This window comes from Paramormyrops kingsleyae, chromosome 25 (assembly GCF_048594095.1).
Source record: "Paramormyrops kingsleyae isolate MSU_618 chromosome 25, PKINGS_0.4, whole genome shotgun sequence".
Taxonomy (NCBI): Eukaryota; Metazoa; Chordata; class Actinopteri; order Osteoglossiformes; family Mormyridae; genus Paramormyrops; species Paramormyrops kingsleyae.
The window spans coordinates 24511766-24536415 of NC_132821.1; the positions used below are offsets into that span (position 1 = coordinate 24511766).

A 24650-nucleotide genomic window follows, 5' to 3' on the forward strand; every position below is an offset into this window, starting at 1 on the left:
ATTCATGGCTGTCACACCTTTTGTCACTTCAACACTGCTTGGACTGACATCTGAAGATTGTTTCAAAATATTTGGGCTAGCAGTTAGTGTTAGAGCACCACCAGCTGCTGGCTTCTGTAACTGCACCTGCCTGCGTGGGTACAGGCCGTTATTTAGACGGCGGGAGTGCGGGAGCTGGGGCAGGGGTGAGAAACCCTTTTCTGTTGGGGCTCTGCAGAGGAGAGGTCAGGGTCCCTGTCCTGTTAACGACTGAGAAACACTTCAAGCATCAGATGAACTTTGAACCTACCTAATAATAGCAATAGTAAAAGTGGGGGGGGGGGGGAATGAAAGGCAGGGATTCCTGCAGGGGGGTTACCGTGATGTCCTGGCATTTTCTGAAGGGCTCCTGGAAGATTATCATAGCATTTTTTTCCCCCTTAATGGTTTGAGTGGTAGGCAGTGATATCTCTGCATCTCCAGTGAGGAGATCCTGAATGCTCTAACTGCTCACAGTATCCTCCTGGGGCTGTCCTAAAGGTAGTTTAATAACATTTAAAAACATCAATACATTTCTTTAATATCGCTCTTGCAAGCGTCCCAGTATTTGTTTACCTCATATTTGGCATCATCTGGCATTGTGGTTGAGGAATGCATCAGACGGCTGCTCATTAAGGATATTAAACTGCACTTCCCATTATGTCCTGCTGGCTTTCCCTCCGATTAAACCGCAGATCCCTGCGGACTTACGGCCGAGTGCGCCCACAGGTCAGGAACAGGTCTCGGCTCTTCAGGACGGCTCTTGAAACACGACACCTGGACCTTGGGGTGGATCCGGATACGGACACTAATTTGGTTCACTAGCAGCGATGAAAGGACCCAGTTTTCTCTAACCAAGAAAGAATGCCTGCATAGCGCTTGTCGTCGCTCCCTGGTGGTCATTTGACATCCAAACAGAGCGATTCACTGTCACATGCAGATAATCACCTACACCCCCGTACACGAGGCCACGAGCAGGGTCAGAGGTCATCAGGCTGAAATGCTCTCCTTGCCGGGAGGCATTTCGACGTGGGCAACAATGACCTGTGCTGAAATCCTCACCGATGTGAAGGTATTACGTTTGGCACAGTGTGGCACAAACTTGGAAACACCTCCCATGACCTCTCTATGGCCTGCGAAAAATGTTCCAGGAGGCAGGATGTCTTCTCCGGCTCGCATTCTGGAAGCATCTGTGGCTCTTGAACAATGTCCCCCCCCTGACCCCCCCGCCCCATTCTGCCATCGCACATGGTGATTGAAGAGTACCAATAATATTCTGCCTTAAAAGGCTTTTTACTCTGAGAGCCCCATTTAATAAATGACACCGGCGGCCGTGCCCGGACGGCCATAAACAAATAACAAACGAGGACTTTTTATCAGAAGCGACACTGAGGCTCGGGCCCAGTGGGCAGCCTTTCCGCTGACCTTAAACTACGAAAATAGCCCCCATGTACAAGCAGTCTTGGCCAGGAATGTAACCCCTGGGCTTCCTGAAAGGCGGCATTGGATGTGGCGCATCGAGGTTGGGGGGGGGGTGTTTTCAGGAGGAAGGGCCGTCTTAAGAGGAAATGCCAGTCTGGGTCTCCCTGGGGTGCTACTGCCCACGCCGGCTAGGCAAACGGAGCCCCCTGAAGTAGAGGGGTGGCCCGGGTGTGGCCAGCAGGGGGCGCCATCATCCGGCACTAATCAGCTGAATTAATGAGCTGTGGCACGCAGTGGCAGCACGAGCCGTGCGTGTCTGTGCTTGCCGGGCTCGGGCCAGCAGGTCACGCGGGCACGGCCGGCTGGGCGGGGACGGCCTCCGGGAGCAGCCGGGCACAGGGCCCGGCCTGCTGCGTTCTCCTGCTCTCTGCTCCGGGCCCCGGTGCCATGTTCCCGGGAAGACGGACCTCCATACGGAATGGAAGGGGGGGGGGCGGGGACCGGGGTCTGGGATGTGAGGTGAGCGGGAAGGTGGTTTTGCGGGGGATGCCGCAGACGCGTGTCCATGCTCTCCCAGCAAGTCCAGCTGGTCCCATCCTCCCCATCGCCACACATGGGCTTGGTCCAGCCCGGCCAGCCAAGAGCGATCAGGCTACAGGAGGATTATACATCTACCACCTGTCACACATACCAGGCACTGTCAGTGATGTCATAATGGCCCTGTTTGTTTGTTTGTGTTTTTCCACCACATATGGAGGGCTTCTTGCACACTGCACACCCGCCTTTTCCTTTCCTTTCGTCCCGCGGAGAAGCTGACCAAACATTTCCCCTGCAAATTAAAAAGGTTTTTCAAATAAAGTCGGGGCTGGGGTAACATGAGGCCTATTTTTATTTTAAGAATAACAGGCCGGACAGCAGGGCGCGATCGAACCGACGCGCCGCACATCTGCAGATGAGACGAAATGTAACTGCAAACAGGCACTGGCTGCCGACAATCTTACAAACACAAACAGTTGAACAGTGAACAGATGTAACTGACAATGCAGAAGAGCTGAATGTGACCCACCCCACCCAGCACGCATCCTGTGCTGCCTGGGATAGGCTGCAAGCTCCTTGGTAACCCTTACCAGGATAAGCGGTTGGAGTCTTCACTCTGCCACTGGCCCACTGGGACCCCTTGTTGCTGGCTGAGTGTTCCGCACTGGGAGTGTCCATCAGTTTTGCAGTGATTTGAGGGGCCAACCTTACCATTAGCCAATGACATGTTTTGAATCGATAAGTGACAGGGCAGCGGGCCAATCAGATTTCAGCTGGCCCTTGTGGCCCCTCCCCTGTATACACCTCCCTGTCTTCATGCTCATGGACATGGGGGGGGGGCATGCAAGTGCCACACAGGAAAAATGCAAACAGGGAGCTGAGAATTCATGCCCATGACCCTGTAGGTGTGAGGACCGTTTGGTGCCTTATTGAAGGTAATCAAAGCAACTGACTCTAAGGCCACAAGGTGAATACGACCCTCAGACTGCTGGCTCTGCTGTCACTGTACAGCATGCTCGGTGAATAAGTGACGATAGTGAATAGTGACAAATGTGCACATACATGAAAGGGAATGAGCGACCAGCTTGCAGCTATTTTCTGAACTCTCAACCGGATGAAAAGTCCCATAAGTGATTCGAGGTCATACTCAAAAGGCCATTTAAAGTCTGGATTCCAGGTGCTGTTTTTGCATTATTGTCCTTGGATCTTCTGACATCTTATCATGTTACAATGTCCTTTCAGTGTCATGCTAGCTACTATGCTATAGATTCCCTGGCACTCTCCACTCTAGAGATGAGTGGGGGGTGGGGGGCGGTGGTGGATGTTATGAGGCCGTGAGTTAAAGGGGCGGCCGCGCGTTCTTAAAGGGACATGCCCGGTTTACTGACACGCATTGAGCCCCTGTGCTTTTTATGGGTCCTGCTGGTTGTGCGTTTCGCAAATTGCAACAAATAATCGGTGCAAACAAGATCATGGAAGATGCTGAAAAAACAGCGACTGTTTGAGCAATTTAATCTGGGCCGGGTGCACGTCCAACTCCGAGCGAGTCTGAGATCCGATACCCTTTGAAAGCGTCCCATAACCCCACTCCACCCCTCCCCCCGTATCCTGTGTGCGACATGCCCTCGATTGACGCTGCGCCCCAGCGCTGCTCGCTGCGAGAGGCGGGATCATGCCCGCCCGCCCGCCCGCGCACACTACCCCCCCCCGCCCCCTCTATCTTAATTGACCTGGATTTCCTTGCTTTTCTGTGCCACGGCGAACAAAACGCGCAACGTCTGGAGACGAGCACTTCCCCCGTCAGCCTTGCCCAACAGCAATTCCCACACCCTGAACTGGGTCCTATACAGCCTGCTGCCGTTTGAAGCTGAACCGAAATAAAAAATTTAGAGGGACCTGGGCGAGACATTGTTCCTAAATAAATTATTTGTAGGAAATGAAGTTAAACTCCATAATGAAACAGCTAAAACTGAACCCAGCATTTCTCTAAAAAGGACTAAAAAACACATTCATTTATTTCACATTTACAAACACAACAAGCCTTCTAAACAAGCCACGCAACTGTGGCGTCATCCATCAACGCAGAATCATCTGTTTTGGCAACTTGACAAACGCCGATTTCCTCACAAGTTATCCCTGACACAGCAATTGAGCCGGTAGAAGGCAGGATCAAGCCAACAGCTCATAGACAGATTAGGAAACGTGCAAGGCCGTTATTTACGGCAAAATGTTTTTATTCTCTTTTGGTGGAGATTGGGGCCGTCGAGTGGATGGACTGATGTGTGTGGGTGACCTTAGAATCCATGACACTGCCCTAGAGGAGTATACTACCTATCAATGAGACTGGGGCACAAAGAAAATGGGGTAAAAGTTGGGAACAGGATGGTTGAAACCAGTCTGGTACCTACAGGTGTCGGTGCTTCTGAAAGCTTTGACAAGGATCCAGGAAGGTATCCTTTAATTGGGGCTGGTGAAAGGCATCCCCTTATGGTTCGCAACGGTGTTTCCTAAAATCACTCTTACGTCTACCTTTCACTGGGAGCTCCCAGCCACAGTTGAACACTGGATCATTTTAGGACGTGGATTAAGATTAACATAGGGATAGAAATCAAGCTGTCTGGCATCCCACGGACGAATCACCACGGCAGGCTGGTACCATATTTTCCCCCGCTCAGATAGGTCCATGTTTTTACTGCCGTTGTTTCCAACGTGATAAAGTGCAATGTGTTCGTTTCCCGGGGTAACAAGACGACATTATGTTTTATCTCGTTGACATTAACTGAATCACCCCCATTGTAAAGGAGCCCGTCCCAATTAGACAGTGGCGGCTCTCCGAGACCCAAAGTGAAACTTTGCAGCCGTTAAATCAGGACAATGCTTTTTGTGTCACAGGAGTTGGCCCGCTCGGTTCATCTTACATCTGCCATATAGTTCAGCCTCCAAAAATAAATCATGCGTCTCTCTCTTTCAGCGCAAGGGCCGGGCCAAGCACTTTGGCAGGGCACTTTTCTGAGGGGGAGAGAGAGAGAGAGAGAGAGACGTTCTGGCGCCCTCTGTTGGCCAACGTGGGCACGTCTGGCGCTGCAACCCTGTTTCCGAATCAAATGGAATCATGTCATTTGTCACATCCCCTGGCACTTGTCCAATACAGGTGAGTGAAACCGTTTATGTGCAAAGTGCACAGCAGCATCAGCAGCAACAAAATGCAAATAAAACAAGTGCAAATAAAAACAATAGTTCAAATAGCAAGCAGGTAATATACAGCATTATAATAATGTGAGGGATATGGATGACAGAATGTCTCCATTGACCAGAGTTTAGCATTCTAACCATCTAATGGAATAAGCCCGGAGCCTGCTGGTTTGGGCCCTCATACTGCAATATCACCTGCCTGACACTGTCCCGGAGCCTGCTGGTTTGGGCCCTCATACTGCAATATCACCTGCCTGACACTGTCCAGGAGCCTGCTGGTTTGGGCCCTCATACTGCAATATCACCTGCCTGACACTGTCCAGGAGCCTGCTGGTTTGGGCCCTCATACTGCAATATCACCTGCCTGACACTGTCCCGGAGCCTGCTGGTTTTGGCCCTCATACTGCAGTACCGTCTGCCTGACACTGTCCTGAAGCCTGCTGGTTCTGACCCTCACACTGCAATATCACCTGCCTGACACTGTCCAGGAGCCTACTGGTTCGGGCCCTCATATTGCAGTACTATCTGCCTGACACTGCCCCAGAACCTGCTAGGTTGGGCCCTTATACCACATTACCATTTGCCTGACACTGTCCCAGAGCCTGCTGGTTTGGGCCCTCATACCGCAGTACCATCTGCTTGACACTGTCCTGGGACCTGCTGGTTAAAGTTTGGGCTCTCATACCACAGTACCGTCTGCCTGACTCTGTCCCAGAACCTGCTGGTTCGGGCCTTATACTGTAGTATTGTTTGTCTGACACTGTCCTGGAGCCTGCTGGTTCAGGCCCTCATACTGCAGCACTGCCTGCCTGACACTGTCCAGGAGCCTACTGGTTTGGGCCTTCACACTGCAATACGACCTGCCTGACACTGTCCCGGAGCCTGCTGGTTTGGGCCCTCATACTGCAATACTGCCTGCCTGACACTGTCCCGGAGCCTGCTGGTTCGGGCCCTCATACTGCAATACTGCCTGCCTGACACTGTCCAGGAGCCTACTGGTTTGGGCCTTCACACTGCAATACGACCTGCCTGACACTGTCCCGGAGCCTGCTGGTTCGGGCCCTCATACTGCAATACTGCCTGCCTGACACTGTCCTGGAGCCTGCTGGTTTGGGCCCTCATACTGCAATACCACCTGCCTGACACTGTCCCGGAGCCTACTGGTTTGGGCCTTCACACTGCAGTACTATCTGCCTGACACTGTCCCGGAGCCTACTGGTTTGGGCCTTCACACTGCAATACCACCTGCCTGACACTGTCCCGGAGCCTGCTAGTTCGGGTCCTCATACCACAGTACTGTCTGTCTGACACTGTCCAGGAGCCTACTGGGTTGGGCCTTCACACTGCAGTACTATCTGCCTGACACTGTCCCGGAGCCTGCTAGTTCGGGTCCTCATACCGCAGTACTGTCTGCCTGGTGGCATTAATATGAACTGTCTGTGGCTCGGGTGAGTGAGATCCTTGATGATTTTCCCAGCTTTCTTCAGGCACCGCCTGGTATGTACATCCAGGAGGAAGCAAAGCTCACCTCTGATAATTTTCCCCATGCACCTCACTACTTTCTGGTTTTAGGTGGTGCAGTTCCCATACCAGGTGGTGATGCATCCAGTTATGATGATCTCGATGGCACCGTTATAAAATGCCCTGAGGTCGTGAGGACTGACACCAAACATTCAGTCACCAGAGGTAGAAGAGACCCCTCTGCGCCACCTTCACTGTTTTTTTGGTATGGAAGTCCTCAGTGATGCACACCCCAAGGAACCTGCAGCTGACACTCTCCCCACTGCAGACCCTTTGATAGTGATGAGGCTGTGCACCCCTCTCTCCTTGTGAAAGTCCACTATGAGCTCCTTAGTCTTGGCGGTGTTCAGGGAAAGGCAGTTTTCTTGGCGTTGGTGTGTATGGGCTCTGACTTCCTCTCTATACACCGTCTCATCCTTGACAAGGCTCACCATTGTTTTGTTGCCAGCAAACTTCACAATGATGTTGGAGCTGTTGGTGGCCATGCAGTCGTGGGTGAAGGGTGAGTACAGGAGGGGACTCAGTACATCGGTCTGGGGAGATCCTATGTTCAGGGTCCGGAAGGATGAAGTGATGCTGGTTGGTGCCAGACAGGAAGTGCCATCAATCCAACAGGAAGTTCAGAATCTAGCTGCAGATAGAGCCGTTCAGACACAGAGCTTGGAGCTTCTTGTCAAACCTGGAGGGAACTATAGTGTTGAATGCTGAGGTGTTCTCTACACACGGGTGTACTCTACACATCCTCACAACTGTGTATCTCCTGTGCAGGTGGGAGCGGGCAGTGTGGAGAGTCATGGATATGTTTGGTGGACCTGTGCGAATTGAGGAGGATCTGATGTGTCAGGCAGCACAGAGTAGATGATGCTCCTGACCAGTTGGCGTTTCCTTATAACCGGGGTCAGAGCAACCAAACAAGGGATCCATGTTGAGAAACTAACCCAAGAGCTGATTCCATAATCAGGGCCAAATCTGCTCCTCCAAGCTTGCACTGTGCTTGGCTAAGAAACTCAATGTCCGGCTTATGCTGAGCGATCATACTTTTTGGTTCTGTTTGCTATGACGTCTGTTGAACACAGCTACAGATGTGTGGCATGGAATCTTATTGTGATTTTCATTGTTAAACTTTCAAGGTAACCTGTGATGTCCAATTCAGGTTACGATTAAGACCAACATCAAAGTAAAAATCAGGAATGAGCATGTTAACGAGAAAGTCCCAACTGATAAGTGTTTAATGGAGGCAAATCATGTTAGGAAGAAGCAAGAGCAAGATGGAAGACTTAGTCTCCAGATAAGAGCGACCAACTAGTGAAGATGTGTGGTGCCAATTTGGGAAGAGGAGGTTTCATAAAACGTCGAGGAGACAGAGAAACAGTTCAGCAGATAGGAATTAAACATACCATGGAAAGGTGGATCACATCTGTGAAGAGAAGCAACAGGTCAGAGACTGTGAGAGAGAAGATCCTGAGAGGCACAATCAATGAGAGCTCCCACCTTACACACAGGGGACAGTCCTCTCATTGAGACATCAACAGGAAATAAATGGACAGTTTCACAAAACTGAAGCTATGCTGGAGGGGTACTTTAATCCTGGTTGAGAAAGAGAAGCGTGACATTTTATAAAACTCTCTAGCTGGAAAAAGAGGGTGAGAGATCTTGTTGGCAGGCCCAGCTTGACTTCAGGACGAGGTGGAGGCCATAGCCTAGATGGGAAGCTCAAAGGGTGCCCCCTAGAGGCGAGGCTGGGCATAACACCAAGAGGCCTCAGCTAGATAATTCAGAAAGGTGGCACAGTGGAGGAAGATCCGAGTTCAGCAACCTCAGTCGCCTCCATCATAGGCGGAGGACAATCACACCGGCCCCAGGAACCGCCAGGGTGTGACTGTAGGAGAGAGAGAACAGAAGCAGTTTACTGATAAAATAAATTAAAATACCTAGTAAGGATTCAGAAATCACGTAGTTGAAGTCACTGGCACATTAATACCTTTTGTGTTGTTTATTAAGCAGTGCCCACTGTGGAACATATCCAGTGAAAGTATCACGCAACCATGTATACGGTACCCCCCCACCGAGGAAGAGCCGTTATCTCTGACAGCTGCATGCGGGACGCTCATTAACTATTCACAGTTCAGCCAATCCCATCATAAACAAAATAAATATGTTTGTGAGCGAGACAGACTACTTCGTATTTTCTGGCATACAGAACTGCCCACTGACTGTCACTGAATGAATAAAAAAAGATAAATGATAAAGGCCTTTGTGCCCTATGCTGCCTGGGACAGGCTCCAGCCCCCCCCAACCCAGACCAGGATAAGCAGCAGGACGATGTATGGATGGATGGATGGATGGAATTAATGACGGTGTTAAGTGCCACTCTGACAAAAATAAGCACTTCAAAGTTGAAACACTTCAAACACTTCAAAGCTTATTATTATATATTATTTTTGAACTTGAAAAGTTTGATATGTAAAATTAATGTACATCACATTTAAGACTGTTTATGCCAGTCACTACTGTAATTTCACATTTTTTGAGACCAATGAGAACAAGCCGACGGAAGCTGACAGTCTGTCGTTTGTCCACTAGAGGTCACCCTTACAACATGTCATACCGACAGCGCCTCTCAGATTCAGCAACGCGGGTCTAATCACACGACTTAGGTGGTGCCACGAATGTTATATCCTGGACAGCAAGGTTTTAAACAGCAGTGTCTTGAAACCATAAATAAAACATCTCCTTCAGGCAGTAACCATTTAGTTCTGGTTACATTAACAGTGGAAACTAAAACAGCTTTATAACATCTGGGGAAAGTGGGCTTTTGGAGACAGAAATGAAAACCAGAGACTTTTCCAGGAAAAAAAAAAAACAGTCCTGCATAGAATAGCATTCGATAAACACAGCAGAGCTGAGGAAATAGACTCTTTCTGAAGCTGCACCCTCCAGTTCCACACATTCCCATCCTGGGGCTGTAAGCAGTAATAATTAAAATACGGCAGACTGAGACACGGGACCACAAACCGCTTCCAACTAAAAACTAAATGGGTGAGAGATGATCGGGGGTATCAGAACAAACAGACACACACACGCTGACGGCCAAAGGGGGTAAATCCCAGCGCGTGACTCTAGACAGGCAGCCGTACGGACTCTCAGGGTTAGCGCATGTAGCAGAAGGTGTAGGCACTGTCAGTCAACCCATCAGGCGACACAGGCAGCCACCTAGAGTGCCCTCTGCTGGTGGGGTTTTGACTTAGCAAACCGGCTGACAGAGGGAGGGGCACCAGCAGTAAACCTTGCCTAGAGTGCCACCTTCTGGTGGGGTTTTGATTTAGTAAGCCAGCTGATAAAGTGTGTGTATGTGTGTGTGGTGGGGGGGGGGCAGCGGTAAACCTTGCCTAGAGCACCATCTGCTGGTGGGGTATTCTCTTAGCAAACCGGCTGACAGAGTGCGTTTCTGTGGGGAGGGGGGGCCACATGAACTTTGAGCAGCCCTGGGTGCAGCTCATGCCGGCACCTTGCTTTGCTTTTGTAGGACTGTCACGATCCACAGCTCTGCCTTCAATGGCCTCTTCATCCACCCCATTGGTAATAAGCTGGCAGTTCTGGTGTTTACAGGCACTGAGAAAGGTCAGGCGATAAACAGGCCGCTCAGATCCTGCCTGAATATCATGCACGCTCCTTCCCAGAACGCCAGCTTCTCTCCAAGCTCAGGAGTCACGCAGTTGGGCGAATGGGCATCAGACGTGTCCGTTGCCTGAGCCTGTCGATGCGTGCCGTCCCATGCAGGGTGCTCCACAGCGGCGCCTCCAACTCTGCCTGGGATAAGCTCCAGGCTTCCTGCAATGGATAAGCAGCGGGCAGGTGGGTGGATGGACACGTATAGGGCCTGCGGTCCTTCACGGCCGTGTGTAAGCCCTCCATACAAGCAGCGGATGGCACTCTTTCCCATCTCCGGGTGCAGATCGCAGGGCCAACCACGAGCTGCCAGGTACTAACCCTGAAACCGACTGCTCCCCATATTCATTCGGGCCAATCTGAACGCTCCCTTTAGCTAAGCGCCCAATCGGGTGCGAGATGCGCAGCCTTGGGGCGGGTATTGCGCCTGACCGTAAGGCTCACAGGAAGGCCTGCAGTTTCCAGCTTGCAGTGCGCATGGCGAACAGCCCCCCCCCCCCCCCCGCGCCCAGGCCAAAGCCTGTGACCTTCCCGAGAAGTGTGGCGATCTCACTTGTCACGCCATCACCCTGAAGCATTTAAAACGTTACTAACGGCGCTGTTTCCCAGGCGATAAAGAGCAGTTACAGGCCTCCCTGTCTTCCATCATTCCTCTATATTCCAAACTGTGGCACTGCCTGCGCCGCTAATGGGACGCTGTGTTCAGGCTTAATGGAGCCTCCCCCCCCTCTGAAAAGGCTTTTCTCCCCAGTTATGGCGTCAGAAGCCCCAGGGCCATAAACACATTAACCTGTTTCGTTATAAATGGCATTATTAGGGACGGCGTGGGCACCCCCCCACAGGTGAGGGTCTGTGGATCATACAGGGAGGGGGCGGGGTGGCTCATACGATGGCCCGGGCTGGTGTGGCAGACGCCGACAGGTGTCATAAAGCACAGTGACGGACTGGTGCTGAGAAGCAGCCCAGCGAACGGCTTCTGGAATGCAGTAACACACCGTAATAAGGAACAGCTTTGCGTTACACACATTTGCAGCTATAGTGCCTTTTTCTGTTTCTCTACAGTCCTAAACAGACTTTTGGCTAGAAAATGTCTCTTTTCCCCTTTTTTACTAAACACGTACACGGCCCCTCGCTCCCAAGTCGATCCAGCCGTCCGTTCTCTGCTGCACTCTCGTCCCGTTCAGCCCCCGTCCCCAAACGCCTGGGCCGCCGGGAGGGGTACGCCCTGGACGCCGGGCCGGCATAGAGCTCTGTTTGATCAAAGTTTTATTTTAGGACGGGGGAGGTAAAGAGCACAGCCAATGAAGACAGCTGGTGAAAGCTTCACAGCCAATCAGAGCGGCTCGGCTGATGACACTGACATATGTCAGTGTCCTAGGATAGATTATAAAAGGGAAACGTGGTGCTTAGAGCTGGAACAGAGCCGCCTTTCAAACAGCATAATGTACCTCGCCAGGCTGGCCGTTCACATATTCATGTATTTTTCACTTTTAAACAGTGTCCGTCACACTAATCCCGGTCCTGGAACCATCAGTCTCGGCGGCACCTGGACCAGCTGCTCTCCCTCTGACTCTGGCGAAGGGGGGGGGGCTCTGCTTGCATCACCTGTGACTTCATGCCGCCTGGCTATGGGACATAAAAAAAAAGTGTGTCACAATGGCTGGGAAATCTGGCCCTGTTCTGCACATTATTATTTAATTTCCTCAGCTGATGCTTTAAGCCACATTAAGATCAGCTTCGCACTGGACCAACTCCTTCTTATATCTTCTATAGAAAAAAGCAGGTAGAAACCTAAAGGATGCCGGTTCAGATCCTTAACTACTTCTCCCTCTGCTGGCTGAATGTGTGGTTCTTCTGAAAGCCCCCCCGGCATGACAATGAACTTAGGGCAGAACACTGGCACATCTTCACTTCTCTCCTCCACACCCTCTTGCCCCCTGGTGGGCAGGACATGCTATCTTTCATCTAGGCTAACACAACGCCTCCCCCCCCCAACTCACCTTCTTGTCCCCCCCCCCCCCCTCCCCAGCAATCAGCCAGTCCCTGTTGTCTGAAATTTGGATCGCAGTCCTGGCAGCCAACTACCCAGTATCACTGCCACCCACCACCCGAAACCTTTGACCAATCCCCAGCCAAGTCTCCCGCTGCCCTGCCCTGGTCTCCCAGCACGCCCAGCCCATCATGTATCAACTCCCTTGACATGACGTGCATACCTACACAGCGCAGTTATCCTCAAAACTAGTTAACAGCCTTTGCATAAGTGAATTCTGAGTCGAGTAAATAATTCAGCAGGAAGAATTATTTATCTAATATTTATTTATTATTTATATTTATACAAGGGACTCCGCTGGGACCAGGTCTCATTTACAGTCCCATATTATGTAAACAGTCAGCGGTAAACAGGCGCTCTGGCTGATTCGCTGTGACAGCCGCGGTTGTAAAGAGTGATGCGTACCTTGAACTGAAACAGAACAAGATCAACCTTTAATTTTTTATGCGTCATTTGCATTAACTCCCCGTCTGAATCCTTTTTTTCTTAAAAAATGGACAATAGAATATATTTGAGTATATGAAATGGAATAACAAATGAACAGTTTTATAAAATCTGGGAAACTGGGGTACGTGTGATTAAATGAGAATTTCTCCCTTCATTAAACCAGTCTTCTGGTCTCGCGCGTCTATTCATAGCGCGCAGAAATTTAACTATTGATTTATAATATTACAATTCGTACGTGATTGTGCGTGAAATGTTTGTTCCTTATTTTATAACAAAAGCTGCACCGCAAATGGCACGAGAACCACATTGTAGCAACGAGCGGCTTTATAAAAGTTTGAACACGTACACAGCGTAAGGAAAACGCGTTTTAAATCTCCCTGCGAGGGGTCCGTCCCTGCCGCCGAGTATGAAAACAAGTGACACGACTTAAAAATGGATCAAAACAGCCGTATCGTGTGCTATATCGAGTACTTAACTGCGATCGCAGAATCACATTCTGGCTGTCTCCGCGTAGCTCATTGTGTTTCCCCGACTCGGGACCGATATCGGCCTGCCTATTACACGACAGCCGCCGGCGAAGCTCGGCCACCACGCCACTTACACCTCCAAACACATAAAGTAGGGATAAAACCGCTTTTCATATGGAATGATGTACGACAACGCCACGCCAGCTTCCTCTGACATATTCTCACACACACACATATAGGCTATATATACTTTACTGATTGCATTAATTTTATACGCTCGCGGAAAGACAGGAGGATGCCGCCGGAACCCATGCAGGAAAACTAATGCGGAAGAATTAAACACACGTCAAATTGCAGTGAAGAATTGATGAGGACAGAAAAGAGACTTCCTGTCTCGGAGAAAAACAGCGTAGGACAAGTGACGCACATTTCAAAGGGAAGCTTCGCGGAGCTATCGTGGCAGCGGTGCGACTCGCCGATAAATTTTAATGTGCCACTCGGCTGATTCGGTGTCATTTTCGCGGTGAGGACCCTCTGCCACTCTCCGAGATGACACCCGAACAGGCACTCTGCATACATCTGCTAGGACTTGGAGCCAAGGCACTAGAAAATGTTTATGAAAGATTAATCAAAACTGCCTCTAATCTGGGATGCATTGTCTGAGATGTTCTAAAGCACATATTGTAAATGGGTTCTTCTCCCTCTGACTGAAGCAATTTCTTGCAAAGGGTCCTTCTCTGCCAGCCAACGGTTACAGAGTGCTAGGAGACTGGGGTTGGGGGGGCGGAGGGGGCACTATATGAGCATGCAGCTACCTGCGAGGAGGGTGTGTGTGCAAATGCACCATCGGTCACGTTGGGCTTGACACGCTTGTCAAGAATGACCCGACAAGACCTGACGAGAGAAGGGCTTTCAAGACTTACTGCCAGCAATGTTTAAGGTCCAACTTTACTTTCAGATGCCGGCCCCCCTGCCCAAACCCAGCGCTGCCCCGGAACCAGGCAGAGACGAAACAATCAGGGTGTCAAACCTTCTCAAGTAACGTCGGCCTTCAAACCTCGGCCTCGCTCCCTCAGTGCCAGCTGAGGGAAATCCTCCATAATTCATCCCTGTTTCAGACCCCCACCGCAGATAAAACCACAATGAGGTAGAAATAACCTGGCAGCCCTGCTCGGCCTGGGGAGGGAGGTCCTGCCCTGGCCAAAGTTTTAATGGCAATGGTGCCTTCTGGCTGCATCTGGGGCTGCCGGGCGGTTCTCTGATCCCACCTAAATGAAGGCTGCTTTCACCTCTGCGAAACACAACTTCCAGTCCCTTTCATCTTCACTCCCCCACATATAGTAATTTACTTTAAGAAATTACTCTAAGAGAAGTAATCCAGTTTACATTCTTTATGTGAGCAATTCTAACATGAGCCACAATTTTTAACCAGCTGCTACTACTACTGCTACTAATACTACTACTGCTACTAATACTACTACTACTGCTACTAATACTACTACTGCTACTAATACTACTACTGCTACTAATACTACTACTACTGCTACTAATACTACTACTAATAATAATAATAGCAGTAGTATTATAATTTTAAATAATTCTTTGTAATAATTATTGGTTTGTTCTGTGAATCTCCTTCCCACAGACTCCAGAAATTGAATCTGCAGGACGATCTGCAAACACACACCAAAACGGCGTTTTGTTACAAACCGACCGGCAGCACGGCTGACGTAGCCGTGGACGTCCTGCTGGAATGTGACCTTTCACACTCTGACCTTTGACAGGCTGATGCGGGTGATGCGATGACATGTCCCACCTGGAGGTGTCACCACGGCGTGCCTGCCAGTCTGGGGGACAGTCTGGGACAGTGTGTGACATGGTGAAATTAGGTGACCTTCCGGACCACAGATAAACACATGAGCTGAAGTGGAACAGAACCTTCCTTCATGATGACAAGTGATGCCAGGTGTGTGTGTGTGTGTGTGTGGGGGGGGGGGGGGGGTGGCAGCTGTTACTAATACTGCACTGCTTCTGGCCAGAGGAAACAAGGAAATATCGATTTTACTGCCTTAAATTTAATAAAGTAGCACTCAAAGCCTAACAGAAGGATGACCAGTCAGTTTATAACTCAGGAGTTCATGGGTAACAGGCACACACGCATAAATAGTCAGGGTTAGGGAAATCCCTGCAGGGATTAACGGGAACACAGCTTTCGGGCTGTTGCTATGCTGTAACTGAGGCCGGCAAACGTAGGGGCTGCTCGTGAGTGTGACCTGTTTACGTGTTAATTAGGCAGCCGACGATGACGCAGGCCGAGACCACGGGCAGGCGGGGGTTTGCTGTGTCACCTGACAAAGCCGCAGAGGCCCCCCCAAGCTGGATAATTACAGCATAATACCTCACTGGGGACAGGAGGGCTTAGCAGGCCTCAAACCACGAAAAATGAAATTCAATAACTTCCCCATTACCTGTGTCCTGACTCCCCGCTCCTTCAGCTGCTGCTTCCACACATTGCTATACCTGTTTCTCATGTTCTCTCACAAAGAGATAGACAGATGATATACATTGCAGTTAATTCAATTCTCAGTAGTAACAAATTAGGCCAGCAGGTGGCATGGTGGTTAGAGACAAAAAGTCAAAGTATTTAAAATACTACATTAGACACCCAGAACTTCACACATACAAATATAGTAAGAGTATTTAAAAAATAAATCAATAAATAAAATATAAAAAAGGACATTGCAAACCCTGACAAGTAGAAATGAAGGTGGTTCTACAGCAAGATATTAATACATAACTTATAATTCAGGAAATATGAAAATAAACAAGGTCATCCAGTCACTCCCCAGGACAGCAACTGGATAATTAATTGCCCACCTCGATCATTACTGAAAAAAACTGATGTGTTATGACATCATGGGTGATTAAGGTGAGTGAACGTGGAGAGCCTGCACTCCATTACACTCTCACCGACGTCCCCAAACTCCCGTGCATGGCTCAACACCCCAGAACTGTGTAAGAGAGCATGTTGTGTGGCTTTGAGTTAACGGCTGCATGATGCTGACATCGTGTCCTGCGCCTGACTCCCTCCTGAATTCTAAATCGGGCTTTACATACCACACGGAATACAGCATGCCCTCGGTACAGCATGTTCCGTAAGCACAAATGCACACAGACTATGTTCCTGTCCGGCCATCGTTGCAGTGTAAGATTGCTGGAGTTTCCTGTTCTGTACCAGAGGCCAGGATGGTGAGAGAGCTATTTCCTGTCCTGTATTAGAGGCCGGAGTACAGAGAAGGCTATTTCCTCTGCTGTGCTAAAGGCTGCTGTGAAGAGAGAGCCATTTCCTGTCCTGTATTACAGGCCACAGCAGAGAGAGAGACATGTCCTGTCCTGTATTAGTGGCTAAAGTAGAGAGAGAAAAATTTCCTGTCCTGTATTAGAGGCTAAAGTAGACAGAGAGACATTTCCTGTCCTGTAGTAAAGGCCAAGGTAGAGAGAGAGAGACATATCCTGTCCTGTAGTAAAGGCCAAGGTAGAGAGAGAGAGACATATCCTGTCCTGTATCAGAGGCTGGAGTACAGAAAGAGCCATTTCCCGTCTTGTTCTCCTCGTTCCTTACTTTACCTTGACCATACAAGGAATTCATTCCTGGCTTTAAAGCTAGCTCCCACTCCCCAAGTAAGTACAGACAGATAAGCTCCTTGGTAATAAAAACAGATAATGCAGTTTGCGTGTCCCGCACAGCTTTCAAGGGGGGGGGCAGATAAATAATTTGAGAGGTGACAGCAGAGAGAGGCGATGTTATCCATTCATCGCTTAGCCAAAGGTGGAGGACGAACGTCAAGCCAGCTGTGTCCCCGAGGCGACGCTGCATAGTTCGGACAGAGTAAACAAGTGATTTTCCCTGATGTGTGGTTTAGCGTAGCTGCAGGCTACTCCGCCTCTCTGCTGCAGCCACGACTCACGTGAGAAAACAAGACGTGGGATTTTAATTAAACCCGTCAAGCCGGTCAATGACGGTCACTGTATAAATTCTGTAAATAAATAAATCATCGTCCGGCGTACATTAAGCCTTTTAAAATTGCTCCATTAACGTTTAACCATATTTGTTTCTGAAGCGACTGTTTGGAATTGAACACCTGCCATTCGAGAGAATGACGTAATAACATTTTGGTGAAATAATTTTGGAAACCGTCTCCCTGGAGCACCGGCTGACTGAGGGGGGAGGGGAGGGGATTTGTAGACACTCCTGGAAGGTGTGAGTGGTGCGTTTGAACTGAAGCCTTTGACTCCCCACTCGGAAGCGTGACGGAAAGCCCGGAGCAGAGTGACTTACTCAGGAAACGTGTCGCAGAGGCAGCAAAAGGCTAGGATACCTAAATATCACATTATGTGAAATAAACAGAAAACACAGAATAAGACACAAATACGTTCCCAGGAGACATACTAACTGTTCTCTCCACATCTAATACTGGAAATCAGGTTGAACTTTCCCATTTTGTGGGCCTTTAATTTCCTGGAGAAAAAACACTAACCGCAATAAGGTAGGACTCTTGAAGTTCCAATAGCGGACATGGTTAAAGGCTTCTTATTGTGCATCCGACACTGTGACTGGTTCAGTGACAGGCTGAGAGGCACAGCACTGCTGGTGTGGACACCGGGGCGGGGTACCGGTGCCAAATTAGCAGCCATCTGTGTCCCCAAAGTGTCCCGGGCACTGTCCCCTTGAGAAGGTCACTGAACCATATCGGAACTGGAGCCATAAATCATGAGACTGGGAGTTATTTAAGGTGCTTTGGGTATCTGGCTATGCGACGGAATTAATTCATGTGTTAATTAAAGTAATTGCTTAATTAACGTGACATGGCGGAGTGCTGCACTCACGGGTCTTGCCCGGCTGGGAAAGGGAATCCTGCGGGATCCCCCCGCTCGGCTCTTGGCGTCGACCCCACAAGCGCGCTCCGCTCCATCATGCCACGTGACGTCTATGGACCGCCGGCCGGTGGAATCAGACAACGATCCCAGCGTGAATCTTCAAACAAAGACATCGGAATCACACCGGCATCACCAAGCAGACAGATTCACTTATCATTAAAACCTGAGCAGTGGTACTGTTGTCCTGACCCCTATGAATACATCAAAGCTACCCTCCTTTTTCTTTTTATTTACCTAAAGTTTTACATTTACATTTCCCACAAATTATCCCCCCCACCTCCCACCTCACATATGTACATAATAAATAAAAAATAGAGACATAACCTCCTAATTTCCCTGGTTACTTTTAAATGCAAATGGGGGATTCATTAAAAATCCCAATTCATTAGCACATGGGAGATGGGCCTTTATTGATTTACCTGTAGGCACGAGGCACAAAGGTTTATGGGAATGGTTGTTTAAAGCGGAGAGCTCGGGGGCGGCGTTCCTGTAGCCGCCCCTCCTGCATGAGTCGCCCGATACCACTGCCGGGAAAACTGATGCTCCGTGGAGCAAGCACCACGTGAGAGGTGTGCATATGCGAGTGTGATGGACCAAGAAGAGAGGCCTGCCAGCAGGCACAGATACAGAGGGCTCACATCAATTTAATTTCCTGCAAGTTAAAACAGAAACTCATATGTCTGATTCATTCTAGTGAAACATCAAAAAGCAGCTACTTTAAAGCTTAAACAAACTACCAGGATCAGTGTCACAAACCTGGCAGACTGGACTCTAACTAAACGAGTGTTATTTACTGAGTGTAATTTTTTGAGTGTTACTTACCAAGTGTAAGCTCTCTAAACCTGCACCCAGAAGAGCCTACTATAGGAGTCCTATAGTAGATGTGAGATGTAACTGAGAGATGTGTAACTTAGTGCTGGTAGTACGGGGGGGCACCGGGTGTACGGGGGGGGCACCGGGTGTAAGGTGCATGCTCTGGGGTCTGGGGCATGCCGTCCCCGGCCATGACTCCATGATGGAGTTGAGAATACGCCAGCAACCATCTGGGACTGGGGATCGCAGACTTGGGGCCATCTTGTTATTTCTTTCCATCACCACGGCGACCACAGAACCTTCAGCCTCGTGTCTTTGATCTCTGGTGAACGAGCGGCCCGGCCAGGCGCAGGTCCCACCGCGGTGCACGGGGACAAAGGCCGATGCTGGAATTGCGGGGGATTACTCCTAATCCGCCCCCGATGCGGGGAGCCGCGGGCATTGGCAGCAGCCCAACAGCACGCCGGTGGATGGGGAACATCTGGCGGTTATTACGCGGGCTCGGACAGTGACGGGGGGGTTGGGAATATAAGGCCGGGCCAGCGGCCACCACGGAGGCCCTGCATTTTTAAACGTGCTGCAGATCAATCGGAGACAATGGCCAGAACTGTGGCCCAAACCAGACGGGCGACCTGGCATGGCACGAACACTGGCCTGGAATAGTACACACACAAACACCCTTCAGCTCCAAGAACCAAACCGCATGTGATTTATTTACCCACTGGGGTGTGTGGCGGCTGTGTTCGGACCCAACACCGTGGCGAAGGGCACCCATTAATGAGGCCGGGGGTGAAGGGAGGCGAAGGGGAACACTGCTAAATAAGCCCCCCTACCGTGCCCCTCCCTCCATCCCTGGGGCCTCACCTCCTCGTGCTTAACCAACTCCTGGGAGCAGGATTAGGATAAGGCAGCCAGCTTCGCCATACCTCCCCCCCCCCCCCCCCCATGGCCGACTCACCTACCACAATAGCTCAGCGCCGGGCTCGCCGGGCCAGGCCTGTGATCGAGGGTCAGCCAGGCCCCCGTCTCTCCAGGCGGTCATTAAAATAACGGCAGACAGCCGCACACGGCCACTAATGAAGGCCATGAATCACATTTTTCTTAAGAACATATTAGTAGCATCATTAACAGTGTGCAAAGGGCCGACCGGGACGACAGCTCTATAGCCCTGGTGAGCGCAGCCTCATTAGCGGGACCCGGACGGCAGCAAGTGCGGCCGCCACACGGGCCTTTGTGTCCAGGGGAGAGGGCGATCGGACCGGCCCCTCAATGGCTTGTGGTAAAATCCTACCATGACAGAGACATGAAAACGCAACACGCAAACATATCAAAACGGACCAAAGATATGTCGGCGTGTTTCTCTTTTTCTGCACTGCCATTTAGCCAGTACTTAATAAAAGATTATTAAAATTAAATCAGTAAGATATAAATGCTGGGGAAAAAGCTACACAAGGCTATGAAAGTTACGGTCCGAGTGGAAAATCGACCCGCGCCGGCATTAAAATTGTAGTAAACCTTGGAGATAACGCGCCCATCAAACTGATGTAAGAGGAAGTAAGAAGCAGATTTATTTGAATGGGCTAAAAATCTGGGGTCGACGGTGCGAACGGCCGATCGGGGGCAGGACCTCCGTGGGTCCCGCAAGCGGGGGGGGGGGAAACATATGGCGTCCTCCTGTTGAGGTCGTGGCCACATTTTTTAAAGCGGCGAGGGGGTTTATCCGAAAAGCAGCAGAATGCAACAGGGTCCAGAAAAGCGAATGATGGTCCCGGGCAGGTAACAGGAAGAGCAATCAGCACCTGTGCAGGTCACAGGGCGTCACCAGGTGTGTTACAGTCAGCTTTCAGAAATACCCCCCCCCCCCCCCCCAATATTAAGGGAGTTACGCAGCACACAGAGAAGGAAACCGGGTCGGCACTGGCAGAGGACGGTCAGTGGGTCCTTCTTTGAGTTCGGAGACCTGGATTCGGGTGAAATGGGCGAAAGTTCACGACCGGGCCCCAAACCCAGCAGTGCTACATGTGACCCCCCCCAAAGTAAGTCACAGGACCCAATCGGCGTGCAGAGCCCTCATTTGCAGACCATGATGAAATTAGGTGAAATCGGCAGCATCGGCCCGCCTTCCGCTGAGGCCCCCTGACAGTCCTGCCGCGCTAAATCATAAATGGCCCTCCATTGGGCCGCCAACAGCGCAGCCCGCGTGGGGCCGCCTCTCCCTGGACCCATCAAAGTTACAGCCCCCACCCCGCACAGATTGGCCTTCCCTTCCACAGACTGGGGGCCGTCTCCCCGAGCAGGAAAAGCGGCTCACGCCCAGAGATTACACGGAAATTACAGCATTGCGACATTAACATTTAAACCGGCCATTTGGAGGCCGCGAGCCCTTGGGCACAACGCTGACGATTGAAGCCTATCGCACGCCAGCTTGATCGGCGTCGGAATTTGCCGGCTTGTACCAGGAAATGCCTGACCGCCATCCTGCCAGCTGGTCAAGTCCAGCATGGGCACAGAACTTAGGAACAGTGGAAAAGCACAGGTGTGTGAGGGACAAAATGAAGACAGGCCATAGAAACACACAGAACCAGGATTCAACAAATGAATAATATAAGCAGGTGCCAGTGTGTAGCCAGGCACATCACTGGAAGGTCACTGGTTCAAACCCCAAGCTTCACTGTTGGCCCCTGAGCAAGATCCTTATTCTCGGGAACTGGCTGACCCCACTTGCTCAATTATACAGTGCTTCAGATTTGCAGTGACGGCAAAGCCGTCGTTTCAAGAGGAGATAGCAACACAGCAATAATACAATGAATCTGATTAGCCATTTGCAGAAATGTCATAAGAATACCGTGAAATTGCGAGGCTTTCTCAGATAAAGAGTGCACTTCATACAACGCCTACCATATGTATATTTAAATATTTATTTAAAAGATTGGATCAGGACTCGGAATCGGCAGATATAAATATTGAATGGATCAGACTGGGGTACCAAAAATTGTATGGGGACATCCCTAGCAGACACGCAGCACGGACACACAGCGGGGACACGCAGCACTGACACACAGCACGGACACACAGCGGGGACACGCAGCACTGACACGCAGCACGGACACACAGCGGGAACACGCAGCACTGACACGCAGCACAGACACACAGCGGGGACACGCAGCACGGACACACAGCGGGGACACGCAGCACTGACACGCAGCATGGACACACAGCGGGGACACGCAGCACTGACACACAGCGGGGACACGCAGCACTGACACGCAGCATGGACACACAGCGGGGACACGCAGCACTGACACGCAGCACGGACACACAGCGGGGACACGCAGCACTGACACGCAGCACGGACACACAGCGGGGACACGCAGCACTGACATGCAGCATGGACACACAGCGGGGACATGCAGCACTGACACGCAGCATGGACACACAGTGGGGACACGCAGCACTGACACGCAGCCAGCCTCCCCACCATTATACGCCGTGGTGACTTTGCTCTCGTGTTTCACTCCCCACGCCACAGACACCTTGATGCAGCCGAGGCTTCAGAGCGAAAATGGGACAGAAAGCAGGAGAAACGGCATTAATAGATGCAGCGGTGAAGCAGGCTGTTGGTATGCAACACAAGAAAGGGGCCTGTATTTTATTACAGGTTATGTACACTGTATTCGAGCTTTGTGACATGGTGCATTATCCTGCTGGAAGTAGCCATCAGAGGATGGGTACATGGTGGTCATAAAGGGATGGACATGGTCAGAAACAATGCTCAGGTAGGCCGTGGCATTTAAACGATGCCCAATTGGCACTAAGGGGCTTAAAGTGTGCCAAGAAAACATCCCCCACACCATTACACCACCACCACCAGCCTGCACAATGGTAACAAGGCATGATGGATCCATGTTCTCATTCTGTTTACGCCAAATTCTGACTCTACCATTTGAATGTCTCAACAGAAATCGAGACTCATCAGACCAGGCAACATTTTTCCAGTCGTCAACTGTCCAATTTTGGTGAGTTCGTGCAAATTGTAGCCTCTTTTTCCTATTTGTAGTGGAGATGAGTGGTACCCGGTGGGGTCTTCTGCTGTTGTAGCCCATCCGCCTCAAGGTTGTGTGTGTTGTGGCTTCACAAATGCTTTGCTGCATACCTCGGTTGTAACGAGTGGTTATTTCAGTCAAAGTTGCTCTTCTATCAGCTTGAATCAGTCGGCCCATTCTCCTCTGACCAACAAGGCATTTTCGCCCACAGGACTGGCGCATACTGGATGTTTTTCCCTTTGCACACCATTCTTTGTAAACCCTAGAAATGGTTGTGCGTGAAAATCCCAGTAACTGAGCAGATTGTGAAATACTCAGACCGGCCCGTCTGGCACCAACAACCATGCCACGCTCAAAATTGCTTAAATCACCTTTCTTTCCCATTCTGACATTCAGTTTGGAGTTCAGGAGATTGTCTTGACCAGGACCACACCCCTAAATGCATTGAAGCAACTGCCATGTGATTGGTTGATTAGACAATTGAACAGGTGTTCCTAATAATCCTTTAGGTGAGTGTATTTCATTAATCAATACACTACTTCAACATGTAATGGGCAATATTTCATATTTATCAGGCTTGATGAAAAAGTTTATTTTGGGCTCTATCTGCACCAGCATCACTCCTGATGGGTTTTAATCCCACATATCTCACTTAACAGCTTTGTGATGCACGATGAATATTTCAGCGCCCTCTCTCCCCCTGATCAGTCAGCTCGAGCGGGCCCTGAAAGCGGCCCATTCGTACCAGTGCTATGAAAAATGCAGAACCCCTCTTAAAATCATGCGTTGGCCTGCTCCGGCCCGTTATCGCCGTCCCCCACACGGGACGAGGGGGGCTCATTCCGTCCCGTGTGACCAATCTCACACCTGCCCGGGGACATCACGAAAAGGCAGTGCTAGAGCAGCCTGATGGGGAAACAATGTCTCCCTGAGATTCTTCAGACGTAACACGCAGTTAATAATTTACTGCCGGCGTCAAAGATTTCGTAGTGAGGAAATCTCAGCCACCTCCACGCGCTCCCAATAATACCCAGTTTAACTCCTCCACGGTGATCCCAAGCCCTTATCTGATTTCCTTTTAAACATGAACTTTGGGCGAACCTAAAACATAGTGGGGTGTCACGCTGCCTCAGCGGGTGGCACTCTTGGCTCACGCCTCGGGGTTCAAGTCCTGCCTCCCCCCTGCGTGTGCGGAATTTGCATGTCCCCCCCCCCCATGTCATATGAATTTCCCCCAGGTACTCCCGTTTCAATGGCTCATGTGTGCATGTATGTGCCCTATAGGAATGTCCTGATCCACTTTTTCGGTATCCCGATCCCACCCATTCAATATTTATATCTGCCAATTCTGAGTCCCGATCTGATCTTTTAATAAATATTTAAATATACGTACACATACAGCAGGCTTCGCTGCATTCTTCGTCTGCATTCCTCCTTATGATGTTTCTGCAAGTGCCTAATTAGATTTGTTGCATTAAGCGACGCTCTGCTGCTGCCTCCTCTCGAACGGACGGCAAACAGTGCAGGTAGCTG

General features: G+C 50.3%; 1 long non-coding RNA gene across 3 annotated transcripts; it reads right to left on the reverse strand.

The window, feature by feature from the left end:
• Positions 1–8248: 8248 nt before the first annotated feature.
• Positions 8249–19788, reverse strand: LOC111837267 (uncharacterized). Of its 3 annotated transcripts, XR_011985781.1 has the most exons (6): positions 15792–19788; positions 15099–15182; positions 11808–11985; positions 11481–11609; positions 10075–10521; positions 8249–9976 (listed from the first exon to the last, which is right to left on the reverse strand). It is a non-coding gene; the product is annotated as an uncharacterized lncRNA (long non-coding RNA). The 3 variants fall into 3 exon arrangements; XR_002836615.2 differs by having other exon boundaries at positions 8249–10521; XR_011985782.1 differs by lacking the exon at positions 15099–15182 and having other exon boundaries at positions 8249–10521; positions 18211–19788.
• Between the last annotated feature and the right edge of the window lie 4862 nt (positions 19789–24650).